The 14937-nt window shown below is 38.3% G+C and overlaps 1 protein-coding gene across 1 annotated transcript in view; it reads right to left on the reverse strand.

Moving 5' to 3' along the window:
• The window catches only part of RNF38 (ring finger protein 38), a 62748-nt gene extending 58278 nt beyond the window's left edge, over nt 1-4470 (reverse strand). The window contains exon 1 of the mRNA XM_016222849.2: nt 4402-4470. The gene's annotated coding sequence lies outside the window, so the exon portion shown is untranslated. The remainder of the gene's footprint in view (nt 1-4401) is intronic.
• Between the last annotated feature and the right edge of the window lie 10467 nt (nt 4471-14937).

Here is a 14937-nt window from a genome sequence, read left to right on the forward strand (position 1 = left end):
ATGCAGAATGCTTACAGAAGTGCTTGGAACATAGTAGAGAGCTCAACAATATTGATTGTATTATTATTGCTAATCTTATACAACCATGACTGGATGTGTCTATTTAGTCCTACTTTAAGGTGACGAAAATGAGGCTTAAAGAACTTGCCTAAAGCAAAGTGGCAATAAGTGGGATTAGAATTTATGTCTCTGACTCAAAAGCGCATACTCTTTCCATGCTGCTTCCTGAGAACACTTCATAGGATAAAGGAGTTTGATTGAGTCACATTTTCTTAGCGATCTTATTTTTCCCTCCCTTTTCAGCATGATTTCATGTCTACCAAGACACAAGTTATCCATTTTAGAGAATTAAGAGTCAAATGTGTTTGTATATTTGTGACTTGAGTATATTGTTTTGTGCATACACATTTTCTGTTGGTAAAATGCTGATTGCAAAGATGAAAACTATTTTATACAAATATAACTTTAAAAAATACCGTTATTACTAAAATTCCAATTGTTGTGATTACTGGGGAGAGGGAGCAAAGGTAGTGCTGCATATCTTTTTGTAGTCAACATGTAATTAAAAAAAAACAACTAAAAACTTTAAAAGATTAAGATAAAAGGAAGTAGTCACGGAAGAAAAACCAGAAGCACATTCCCCACCTTCCCTGAAAGCAGGTGCATGGGATTACCTGTACACAAACTGGATTAATGCCTTCTACTGTAGAAATGGACCGAAGGCTACAATGAGGAAGTTTTGTCCAGAACAGACTTCTGCTCTGAGTTGCCTTTCACATAGATGCAGTTTAGAAAAAATTCTAGAAAAGTGTACCACTGAGGCCACAAATTGACTGGCCTCACCTGAAGAAATAGTCTCCGTTTATCAAACTGTTTAGTATTTTGTTTCATCCTCAGGACAGACCTATTCCCCGTCAAGCTTGTTCTCACCATGAAGATGTGACTATTCCCAAGTTGACATTAGCTGAGTTAGAATAATATTTCAATATCTAGGTGAAACATAAACATGCAATCACAATCACATTTTTGTGTTAACTTTATACATTTAAAGTACTTCTACATAACCATCACATTTGATCAGTGCAATGCAACAATGCAACAATGCACAGTGTGAGGTTTCTTACAAAGCACAGAATTCTGAGTATGAAGCAGGGCAGGGCAGTCAGGTTAGAGGAGCCTGGAGTAACATATAGTCATGAATCACAACGGAGGCCAAAAGGAGCGAGGCAACAAAACACTGACAGGCAAAGACTGCCTCCCAACTGGCGTGTTTTCACAATGAATCACGAGGACCTTCTCCACTTGCAGATATATTTTTCTCTGGGCATGGCATAGTTGAGCGGGTGAAGCTAAACTAGAAATGGATTTCTTCAGGTTGCAGAGTATAGACTCTGGAACTAGGCAGCAGGGATCTAAATCCCAGCTTTACCACTTACTAACTGGGTAAACCTCGGGTGAATTACTTAACCTATGTCTCACATTCCTTACCTACAAATAGGGATAAAACAAACCCTATTTCAAAAGGTGGAGTGACTATCCCATTTTAGAAGGCAACCTTCTCCCAATACTCCTGTAACCCTTCCCTGTTATCCTTCATAGCACAAATGACCAATTAACAATCTATTTATTGTCTCACCATGTTCCTAACCCACTTACAGAAAGTAAGCTCCACAAGAGTAAGGACTCCCATCTGTTTTGTTCAATGCACCGTCCCCAATGCCTAGCTAGAATAGTGTTTGGTATATAGTAGAAACTCAAATATATAATAAGTGTCCACTACCTGGAGACTGTGGGATATGGCACTATGAATGAATATAAATATATTGCTGGAAGGCTTGTATGAATTGCTGTGCCCAATATAAGCTGATAAGTACAAGAGTTTGCAATTCACAGTATTTAAGAGTAAACCTCAGAGCTAGAATCAGCTCCTTCCCAGCAGTATAGGCTACAAGCCAATGTACATCAGCAGAGAAACTTAAGCTGGAAAACAGACCAAGCCATAAAATTTGGGGACTTGCCACCACTCCCAAGGCTGTGGAAGAAAGATCCCCAAAATGGACTGGCCTTCTTTCTCCTTGCCTGAACCCTGGTTCCACCCCCAATCACACATAGATTAGTTAAAATTGAGGAAACTTTCAAGAAAAATCACCTTTTATTTCCAAATCTGAGAAACGAGCCATGCCTGGAAGCTACGTGAGGATAATAAGCAAAGCGTCAACATGTGTTTTGACAACGTGTTCAAAACAGCTAAGGAATTATTTTACCTGGTTTGTATCAGAGATGGAAGATCTGGAATAGCCCCAGCACTGTAGGGTGACTCCTGAACAAGTCATTTCTCCCACAGAGGGTCGGTTTAACTGTGCTCTACAACCCCTTCAATTCTGAGAGGGAGGGAGGGAGGAAGGAAGGGTGGGGGGGAGAAAGAGAGAGGCAAGCACACATCCAAGCCATATATATCAGGCAGCAGGTTCATTTTTGTTTTTGCGAAACCAATACCCATTCTGACAAAGAAATGTCAGAAGCTGTTTTAAACATGCTATCTACCACTCTACTCCCCAGAATGATGCCTGAGGATCCTATTCAAAGCAATTGGTACTATACAAGTCCTGGTGGTCCTCATCTCACTTATTCTGTTCTACGTTTTCTTTAATCCACTGTGCTTATTGTTACATACTATATAACTTATCTATTACATTTATTTTATTGTCCGCTTCCCCCAGTTAGACTGTACACTCATGAAAAAAACAGCAATCTTTGTTTAGTATTATGATGCATTACCTAAGTGCCAATCAATAAATATTCTTTACTGACTAAATCAGTTGAATAAATTATAAATATAGTCAAGAGATCCTAATCCATTTCCCAAGTAGCACATAGTAGGCAAGAGAGAGAGGAGAGCATCTCTGAAAGTTCCTTGATCTACTGATTAAGTGAAAAAACTTCCCTTCCCTATGTATTTCAGGAAAAAATCCCATCTTTTAAAAGCACAAAATCAGTCATACAAAGATTCAGAAATTAGGAGGAAAACCTTTTTTTTTTTTTTTTTTTTTTCAAAGTAGAAAGTATCTGGCAGTGGTGGACAGAAATCTCATCTCCAGACTCTAAAAACCAGGAGACAGAATTTGGCTTTCCCACTGTAAATAAACAAATGGATAGAGGCCTATTATACTTAATAGGGGAAAGAAAATTTAACCCCCCAAAATTGTGATATTACTGTGATTTTGCCTTTTCCCTCTACCATCAGTCTTATTTGCAAATGCTTATTTCTAAACTCTGTGGTATACTGAAGTTTACGGAGCCAACTATATACATAGTCTAGAAGTTCCTTTCACTGGCTTGCTTGTAAAAGAAGTTAAAGTTAAACTCATGTCTCTGGATTACTGTAATAATAAGAGACTCTGGAATGCTACAACCATACTATTCTCTTTGTAAACAGAATGAAATGTCTGAGCAAAGCTCACAAAGATAGAGAGATCAACACACAGAACGAAGAAAGCTATTTGGAAAATCCCGATGATCAACCAGCTTCTTGATTGAGCTCCAACAGGATGAGGGAGGAGGATCTTGCTAAAACAGCAGAGAAAAAGATCACCTGGATTGGTCTGCCTGGGGAAACTATCAAGGGAGTGATACATTCCTGCATATGAGACACAGGAAATGGGAAGGAAGCCACTAGAAAGTGATGATGGAAAAGACTAAATTTAAGCCCATCCAACAGCAGCAGCCAGATGTTACAAACACTAAGCCTACATTAGTATCTACTGCAAGGGCTAGGCCATGAAGGGTGCCGATGAGTACTGGAAAGCCCCCAAAGACCAAGTTTCTTAGAAATAAAAAAAACAGAAGCAAAACACCAAAATGAAACAAAAACCATTAGGTTTTTGTTTGCTTGTTTGTTTTGCATGAATTTGACAGGTTCTATTCTCAATCCTCAACATTTAAACTGGGCTTTGGAAACAGTGTCCCCCCTCCCCCCCCCCAAAAAAAAGTAAGCATGAGAAGAAATCATAACCTAACACAACCACCTATGAAAATGAACCTAATTGGAATGTCTAAGACATTTCAAATTGGAAACAGACACAAATTGCTGAGAAAGTTATCAGCTTTGGAGCACTTGTTCATATATTAAGGGAATCCATTCAGGCTGTGCAAGAAAAGAGGAAGCAGAGGGACAGGGACAGGGACAGGGACAGGGATGGGGGTAAGGATATGGAGGGTTTATTAAGAGTCCAGCCCACATCCTCAAGTTTTCTGAAGCCGTTTAATAATCTGACACACAAACTAGCAAAGCCCTCTGTATCTCAAAACTCTCCTGGCCCTATGTCCAGTGTTAATCAAGTGGATCCAGCATATAAGGGCAGCATGCATTTTCACCATGGTAAACATCAACACGGACCTCACCTTGTCACTGTCATCATGACAAATGTGGTCGTGATGGATGGACTGGCACTGAAAAGAAGCACCAACACTACCTACAAGAGAAAGGGAGGAAAAGTTAAGATGCAATAATTCCTTACATTTAAACTGCTTTCCCAATTAAAAGTGCTTTTAAATCCATTATCCCATCTAATCCTCAACAATACTCAAAAGTAGGCAGGACAAGGATTATTAGTGGTTTAATTCAGCAGAACAAAATACAGAAAGGTTGACTTGCACAAAGTAGCAGTCAGTGAGGTGGCAGGTCTAAGACTAAAACCCTGTTATTCAAACCCTAATTCACCACCTTCTGCTATACTGAGTGGTTAGCTTTCAAAGTCAGTCCACCTAAATAAGCACAACAGCCCTCAATAAGGCAAACTCCTTTTTAGAAAAAAGTATACTCCTTTTCCGACTATACATATTTAGAGGGGAAAAACCTGACCCTATAAATTCTCAGCATATAAATAATACAATATGAAATCATGATTATAAATAGGTTTTATTACTCTAAAAGTATACACTTTTGACATACCCAACCATTTGTTAATTTAAAGAACTATCTCTTAATAACTGCTCTATGATAACAGTGACATTTCTAGCCAACAGGAAAACAAATGATTATTCAATAAATGATTGGAACTGATGAGTCATTTGAAAAAAGTTTTGGTTCCTACTTCATACCATACAGAAAAATGGTGGCTCAAAAATCAACTGTCTTACTGACAAGTTCCAGTTTCTATCCTGTACCCTTCTGAAACAACTGGTGCCCAGTGAGGTCTACGCTGTTTTTACCAGTCTGAATGTGTAAATGTTTAGATGAACCAAAGGGCATCCTACTGCTACCCCTGTGGACATTACATTGACAAATACCATATTTTGTAAAATTTATGATGCCATCAAATCAGATGTCCAATTATTCCATATGCCAATGAGAAAGAATGCTGCCAACTAAACTTTGACACCTTTCTTCTAAATATTAAAAATTTTTATTTCACACTTATTGAAATTACTTTTAGACTTGTTTAAAGGTTGATTTCTATCAAGTATTATTCATGCATTCATAAAAAGAAAATGAGAAAATAATTAAATTGGCAATAGCAGAGAAAATGGGAAAATTATTTTTTAAACTTCAAAGGATAAAAACTCCTTACTAAATAGGCTTACCAGTTAATTTCTTTAAATGTACAGATATAATAATCCCAGTGACGGTGACTATTTCTCACCTACCCAGTATAAAATGTTGTCTCCCAACTCACTTTACATGACATTGATTATAAAATATAAAAAGGATTAAAATAAGAAAACAAATTAATCTCATTCAAACACAAGAATAAAAATACTATAAAAACTGCAGCATAAAGTATATACAGCATAGTGACAACATATGTATTAAAGTGTCACCATAATCTACTCATATTTATCTAAGGAAAGCCTGATTCCTTAATCTGATTCAATAGAAGAAAATTTATCAACAAAGTATTGGGGGGGGGGAACAACTTTAAAAAGTTTGATCATGCCCAGCCAGCATGGCTCAGCAGTTGAGCATTCACCTATGATCCAAGAGATAGAGGTTCGATTCCCGGTCAGGGCACATGCCTGGGTTTTGGGCTCGACCCCCAGTGGGGGGAGGGTGCAGGAGGCAGCCGATTAATGATTCTCTCTCATCACTGATGTTTTTTTCTCTCTCTCTCCCTTCTTCTCTCTGAAATCAATAAAAAGATATTTTTTAAAAAGTTTCATCACATCAAAAGATGCTGAAAAAACATTTGTTAACATTTATTATCAATTTCTATGTTTCAGAAATAAACTTCTTGATAAGCTTAGCAAGTTTTTGTCACTGGATAACAATTCTGGGAAGGACGAATGGGGGGAGGAGGTACAGTTGCCAAAAAGGTACAATTATGGATAAGAATAATAAAAATCACAGAGTTCCCTCTGGTACTGGTATTAGTTAAGATCATTTAACATATTCCAAAAACATGATTTAGAATAAAGAATATATAAAAATTCCCCAAATATTAAAATCTTCTGGGATAGTAGGACAAATCAAATCACAGCATAAACTATTGTGTCAAAAATATGGTAGATGTGTTTCAAGGAGTTAGTAAAAATTATACTTTCAGTCTCCTATTAATCTAGTATTATTTAATACTAAAGTTATACTGGGGAAAAGAACCATAAGAATTGATGGTTATAAGTATGCATTAGAGACCTACCAACAGCTACCAAAACAGACATTATTTTATTCTTACACGCAACCCTTGTATTTAACATATCATATCATGTCATGTGTGTTTCTAATGGACACAGTTTAAGAAAGATGAAATTGTGCTGGAAACAGTTCACATAATACCATCTAATGACTGTGGGAAAGAACATTACTTGGGACCATCGCTAAAAACTTAGACTCCATGAGAGCTAGAAAGATGATAACATACATTATTTAGCAACTTAAAAACCTCTTCTGAGAGTATTAAAAATAAATGAAAAGACATCCACATACAAAAAAAAGGAAGAACCTAAACACTGACCTTACACCTTTCACAAGAATTAACTTAAAATAGGTCATAGACCTAAATGTACAACACAAAACTACAAAACTTCTTGAAGATAACACAGAAGAAATCTAAATGACCTTGAGCTTAACAATGAGTTTTTAGATGCAACACAAAAAGCATAATTCATAAAAGAAAAAAAATTGGTAAGATGGACTTCATTAAAATTTAAAACTTCTGCTCTGTGAAAGACACTGTTAAGAGAATGAAAAGACAAAGCCACAGACCAATAGAAAATATTTGCAAAATGCATATCTGATAAAGGACTGGCATCTGTAAGTATTCAAAGAACTTTTTTTTCCTAAAGATATCTTTATTGATTTCAGAGAGAGAGGAAAGGAGAGGGAGAGAGAGAGATAGAAACATCGATGATGAGAGAGTCATTGATCGGCTGCCTCCTGCACACACCCCCCACTGGGAATCGAGCCTGCAACCCGGGCATGTGCCCTGACTGGGAATCGAACCCCGATCGATCGCCTGGATCCTAGGTAGATGCTCAACCGCTGAGCCACGCCCAGCCGGGCTTCAAAGAACTCTTAATACTCAACAGTAAGTCCTGGCTGGTGTAGCTCAGTTGGTTGGAATGTCGTCCCATACACAAAAGGGTGGCGGCTCAATTCCTGGTCAAGGCACATGCCCAGGTTGCAGGTTCAATCCACATGTATGTTCCTCTCTGTCACTCAAATCAATAAAATTTTTTTTTAAAAAACACAAAAGCCTCAATAGTAAGAAACATAAAAACCCAATGTAAAAATGAGCAGGGTTTCTCTTTGCCCTTTTATGCGGAATATCAGAACTCACTCCTTTGCCACTAAGGGAAGGGCCATTTGCTGGAAAACAATGCAGAAGCATCCTAGAAGTGAATGAATGCACACAAGCACCAGCCTCCCTCTCCAGCAGTCCCTGCCCCACAGGACAAAGGATGTAAACAGAGAGCTCAAACTGAACTTCTGAAGAATAAAATACAGATTTTAAGGCAGTTTGGATAAACTAATCAGAGAATGAAGTACCTTGTATACTAGAACAAAGGGGCCAATTTTTGAAACTTGAATCTAGTAGAGAACAGAACAGCCAAACATATTACATTAAATGACAGTGTTTACAAGCGTTCCGATTTTTTTTCAAATACATTTTATGAAGTTATTATGCCTGCTCAAGAACCTAATTGAGCCCTCTACTCAAGGCATAAAGTTCATGTCTGAATCCTCTCCCCTCCCCATGCAAATGATGCCTGGTAGGTGCCAGGGGGTAAAAGTGGAAGTATGCTTCCATGCAAACAAGGCCTGTTTTTCCAGCTGGTGGCCTGTTCAATCATCTGTTCACACCAGTATTACAGATCTCACTCTAGGTTCTTACCCTGGGACCCAAGACTTACACGGGAATAAAATTGTACCTTTATTCTCATTAACTTGAAACTGAAATGCAAAAATTCACTCCATTATGAATACAGCAACAAACCACATTAGTATTGACAGTGCCTGTGGCTTTGTCACTAATAAAACCCATATATTATAATACAGTTGCTGTAGGTACACTGAAATATCACTCACACTTGCCACTACTATGAGTTTACAATAACTATTAGGCCCACTGCTAGAATGTTTTATTTAATGCATTAATAAAGATGCAAGTATATTTTTATCACAAATTAGTTTTTAAGTTTGAAAACTACACTCCAGTATAACTGGTTTCCTTTGTAATCTCATGTATTTTATTTTATGCAATTAAAAATGTTCTCCTGGAAAGGGGTCTAGTCTATAAGCTTCATCTGAGTACCAAAGGAGTCCCCGATATACACCAAAAATGGTTATAAACCCAGTTTAGGAAGCAGAAGATGCTGGGACCAAAGAACAAACTAGATTGGAAGCATTGTAAGGGAAAAGAGACGACACCCTGGGAAGAGTCAGGAAAATGTGTGGAATGGAGGGAAGAGAACAGAAGTGAGAACTAAAGTCAGGATATAGAGCCCAAAGTTTAAAACTAGGAAACACAAAGAGGTCACGCCTGAAACAGAGCAACTGCCAAGAATATCAGTGAGTGTTTTTGGTCCAGAGGGGCAAAGCAGTGATGTAAAGCTGAGTCACTATTTGTCATGTTCCCAGAGACCATCACACTGCAAAACACAACAGTTAATCCTGAACCCTCATCTTTCTTGGTCTATGGCAGCATGTGACCCAGGTGACTCCACTCACCTTCCTGAAACCCTTTAATTCGGAAACTTCCTACATCACTGACTGCAACTTCTCAGTCCTATTTTGCAGGATTCTCCTCATATCCCCAGTATCTAGCAGGGGTGGGGAACCTTTTTTCTGCCAAGGGCCATGTGGATATTTATAACATCATTTGCGGGCCGTACAAAATTATCAACTTAAAAATTAGCTATGACAAAAGCTCCTAGATTTACTGAATTTTGAGTCTCGCCTGCAGTTGCCTTGGCAGGGCCAGACCAGTGTTCCCCACCCGATTCTACAGGCTCAACCCTCAGATTTCTCTTTTCTATCTATATTTACTCCTTTAGTGATCCCAAAGTAGTCCAGGATTCCCAAAATGTTAAAATTCACTACTCTAAAATATTCAAGATTCCTTCCTTCTCACCTATCCCAATACACACTTAAAACAGGAAGAGTTTTAGGACATTCAAGAAGAGGTTCAGTCCAGAGTAGAGATCTCACTGAGCTGAGCAAAAGGCCGGGAAGTAGGAAAGCACACTCATTCTAGGATATGTTTACTTCCACAAAGCCAAAGAGATAGGAGGGCGGGGTTAGTGTAAATGCCATTCCCAAGTGAAAGAAAAAATCTTCCCCTGCTTGGGTAGAGATGTCCTCTCTTTCTCCTGCTACCGTGGAGTGTCACAGGCCTTGGGGAAGGCAAAGCAACATACGAAGTAAGAAGTTTTACAACACGGTCATTAGAAGCTTAAGAGTTATTATTAGAAATTTCAGCCTTGAATACCGCTACACAGCCATTTATATCAAATACTCTCTAACCCAAAACCTAAAAGAAATGGAGGTAAAATGAGCCAGAGGGGCCACTTCATAGTGCCAAATTTCAAATCTATGCAGAATACAGCTATCCACAAAAAGAAAGGGGTGGTGGTGGACAGGACAGAACAATGACCACAGAATACAAATCAACAAGGAGTGCATTTTCATAGGACAAAAATCATATTCAAACTTATTTTAATAACATCACTGGCAGAAAAAAACATTTACTTGCTAATAATATATTTAGACCTAGAAATATAACATGGGAAAGAAACGAGACTTTGCCATGAGACAGGCATGGGTTTTAATCCTTGTTCTTCCATTCATGAGCTGTGAGACCACAGGCATGTGAGCCCTAAATTTTTGCTTACATAGGAAGAGATGTAACATCTGACACAAGTTGTTGCAAAGTTTATATGATGTGTGTAAAGAATTTAGCACTGTGTTTGGCACAAAAGGGGTTAATAAGTGTTTATTCTTATAATATGGCAATAGAAACAGTTAACAGTATCAACCTCCTTTTTCCGTAACTCCAAAACTTGTCTGGCATACTCTGTAACTGGGAAAGTCTTATCAGTATCCATCAGTAGGAAAGTGGTTAAATAAATCATTATTCCTTCCTCTGATCTACGTATTATACAGCCCTCCTGAAAGCTACTGACATGGAAAGGCTACCAAGGTACATTGTTAAGTGAAAAAAAACAAGTTGCAGAACAATAAATAAATATAATAAAGTCCAGTTTATCCGGAAATCTGTTATTAACAGTAATTATCCTTGAAAAGAACAATGGCACTGAGGGTGTGTTTATATATTTTGTACTGTTTGCATCCTCTATAAATAAAGCACTATGTGCATAATTTAAAACTAATAACAAAAAGGTATTACTTGTATAATTAAAATGAAAATTACTCACAAAGCACTTAATATAACACCAGATACTGATTTAACCTTCCTATCCAAAACTTTTTTTCCCCCTCTAAAGTAGCTCAGGGTGTGACAGTCTTGAAAATCCCACAAGCAGACTTATTTTTGGTTCCATCTGCCAGCCGATCTAACACAGCAGAGGCAAAGCTGGGTATGGCTGCTTTAACCACAATAGAGGCAAGGGGTGAAGGAACAGAGTGCTGGTGTGGACAGGGGAGAAGGTGGTAGGAGAAATGATGAGAAAGAAAAAGGACAATGTAAGAAGAGCTCCCTTCTCTATTTTGAACTGTATGGCTAAGGCTATAAAATGGTCTTTGTCCTGGCCAGCGTGGCTCAGCAGTTGAGCATCGACCTATGATCCAGGAGATTGAGGTTCGATTACCGGTCAGAGCACATGCCCAGGTTGTGGCCCGATCCCCAATACAGGGTGTGCAGGAGGCAGCCAATCAATGACTCTCTCATTACTGATGTTTCTATCTCTTTCTCTCCTTCTCCCTTCCTCTCTCTGAAATCAATAAAGACTTTTTTTTTTCTTTTTTAATGGTCTTTGCCCATGCTGACAGGCACACCTACTGTGCCTCAGCCATCTATATGCAATACAGCCAACCTCTCTATGAATGTCAGGTGGTAAGTAAAGATATCATTTATGTAATTTCATTTTGCAGGCTTTTTACCTGTTCGAGGTTACTAAATTACTCTGCCAAATATTTCTTAATATTGAATTACATCACTAGGATGGATTCCAAAACTATTTTTCTGATCACTTAATTTTACCAGACACTTTAGAAGGGCTAACACATTCATAAACACTCTTCAATAAAAAACTTGTACACCTCCTTCAAAAAGCCTTGCTTTGGGAAGTTAATATTCTGCTTAAAGATGACTTCAAGTCCATCTAAATTAGCCTGCGAAGTGGCCTTCTGTTCAAAGAAATCACAGCTACTTAAGGAATGACTACTTTCAAGAAAGATTATTTCCTAGCATATCACTTTTTTTAAAAATTGATTTTAGAGAGGGAGAGGAGGAAGGAGAGGGAAGGAGGGAGAGAGGAAGGGGGTAGAGAGAAAGAGAAACATCAGTTTGTTGTTCCACTTATTCATGCATTCATTGGTTGCTTCTCGTATGCGCCCTGACCAGGGATCAGACCCTTAACGTTCGCATATTGGGATGATGCTCTAACCAACTGAGCCACCTGGCCAGGGCTCCTAGCAATATTAAATCATTTACACATCCAAACTGATATACAATGAACATTAGATTTAGCCTATTAGTTACCACTGAATGTTAGCCTGTTCTTAGAAAATCCCACAAGCAGACTTATTTTTAGACATTAATGATAATATTCTTTTAGGTATTTACTATATTAAAACATCAATTCATAACTCTTTCCTAATTCATCACCTTAACATTGTCATTTTCCTACATAGGAACCATCAATTGCTGTCTGCTACTTACAAGATAAAAAAAGTCAAATTTGTCAATCAGGCATGCAAAACCATATACAATCTACCCTGGACAGTCTTTTTTTTTTTTTTTAACTTTTATTAGCAGATTTTTTAAAAATCTGCATGCAAGGACATGTTTTTATTGATTTCAGGAAGAGAGGAAGGGGGAGGGAGAGAAACATCAACATGAGAAACATCAATCAGTTGCCTCCCATATGCACCAGGGATCAAGCCCAAAACCTAGGTATGTGCCCTGACGGGGAATCAAACCCAAAACCTTATGGTATATGGGACAAAACTACAAACAAGCCACCCGGCCAGGGCCCTAGCCAGTCCTCCTAGTTTCATTACTACCAACATCTTACCAAAGCCTTTGCTCAAACCACCTATAAACTTTGTTCTTTAAACTCACCTTTATCTGCCTAGATTTTCCCAAGTCAACACACCTTTAAAATCCTACCTGCCATTCTCTCAATACCCAATTCAAACCTGAAAAAAGCTAAAAAGGATCACCTCCTCATGTACTTTTTAGCAATGTTTACTATCGGGATTTAGGAGATTAAAGAAAATCCTTTCTTCCCATCTACCTATCCACCCACATTTGGAATAATAGAGAAGACAAAAAAGTCAAATAGATGGAGATTAAACTGCAGGCTTTATTATAGATAAAGCCCATATTTTTAAAATGTAACTTAAAGGCACAGCAACAATGGGCTTCTTAAAACTGCACCCCAGAACTGAGCCAGTTCACCCACACAATCACAGTCACAGTTGGAAAACCACATGTCTCCCCACATGAAGGTCTGTTTCTGGAAAAACAAGAGACAGGCTACAGGTGGCTGGCTCCCCAGGAAAGGGAAAGAGAACAAGGACTGAGAGCTAGGTCATTCCTCCACTGGTACAGAGAGACCAAGGGAATTAATTACATGAAATGATGTCCCTCCACATAGAAACAGGAATCCAGGGTAAAAGAACTTACCACCCTTCAAATAACTCCTTATATAATCTGATTAACAATTTCTCAAACATAGGCCTATGCCACTTCTTCTATGGATTACTTAAAATGTTATTTTTAAGCCTTTTACTGTTTTTATTTACTGTTTGTTATCTCCAAGTAGATTTTAAGCTCCTACAGGGTGGAATATTAAATGGCTTATCCACAATCATAGTGGTGGCAACACTTAAGAATGAGGACAGCAACACTGTGGACCAGATGACACAATCTCCCGTACACTGAGGGAAGCAGGAGGAGGAAAAGGTCTGTGCTGGAGGTTTTAGAAGATGACCACAAACAGAGGGGCAAAGGGAAGCATGGTATAAAACTCAAAGACAGGTTTTTTACACAAAGGTGATAAAACAAAGATATTAAAGTTGCAAGAATAAGAAAACTGCCAATGTTGCTACATATTTACATTAAAAAGTAAAAACAGCCCACCCAGCGTGGCTCAGCGGTTGAGCATCGACCTAGGATCCAGGAGACTGAAGTTCGATTCCCAGTTGGGGCACATGCCCGGGTTGCGGGCTCGATCCCCAGTAGGGGGTGTGCAGGAGGAAGCTGATCAATGACTCTCATCACTGATGTTTCTATCTCCCTCCCTCCCTCTCCCTTCCTCTCTCTAAAATCAATAAAGATATATTTAAATATATATATACATATATGTCAGCAAACCAGATTTGATACACAGATTGCCAGTTTGCCAATCATGATTTGAGACATGAATAAAAGCAAAGCAACCGAAGTACCTGAAAAGCAATACACAAAAAGATAGCGAATTATGAAGGCAGAAGAGTTCACTGTGGTAGCTAAATACATAGTGATAAACAGGAAGTTCAACTAAAAATCAAGACTGGAAAGTGTCCAAAGAATGATTCACTAGAAATTCACTGATGGAATACAGGACTAGAAGGGACAGTAAGCAGGCAGCTTTTTCGTAGCAAAATACTTAAACTACTATTTCTAAGAACCGGGGGAACCTGTAGGTGAGAAAATATTGTAAACTAACAAAATTACCTATATATTCCCTGGTTAAAATCAGACAGGCCCTGGCTTTACAAATACAACTATAGTTCAGCTTTTTAGAAGAAAAAATGTTTAGGGGGGAAATCTGAATTTTTTCCCCCACCCTATGGCTGTTAGTACTCTTTACAAAACTGAAAATTAAGCAGAATTTCATACTGCAGCTTTAAGGACCATTCTCCTCTCTCTCTTCACAGCTATCTCTGGAGACCATTTATGCTATACTCTAGTTAACCCATTATCCCCCAGAACCCAGAAAATTCTGCATAGACCACAAAGACTCAAATTTCCTAGGCTACACTGGCCAATCCAGGACACATGGTGCCCGCTCTTTCTTATCACAGGACAGGATATTATAACATGATACTTCCACCCTAAAATAATAGAGGGAGTACTCACAAATGATATGACTTAGTAACACTTAAAGACAGCTTATCAACATGAAATACAAAATACTAGAAACAAAGAACAGAAAAAATCCAGGTGGGAAGAAGTTAATCATGAAATGCTTTCTGAGAAAATGTGAACATGGTAGAGAAATTGAATACGGTCAGGGAAACAGACAATAAACTTCTTATAAGAAGTAGGTTTC

Source organism: Miniopterus natalensis, chromosome 12 (genome assembly GCF_054644295.1).
Source record: "Miniopterus natalensis isolate mMinNat1 chromosome 12, mMinNat1.hap1, whole genome shotgun sequence".
NCBI lineage: Eukaryota > Metazoa > Chordata > Mammalia > Chiroptera > Miniopteridae > Miniopterus > Miniopterus natalensis.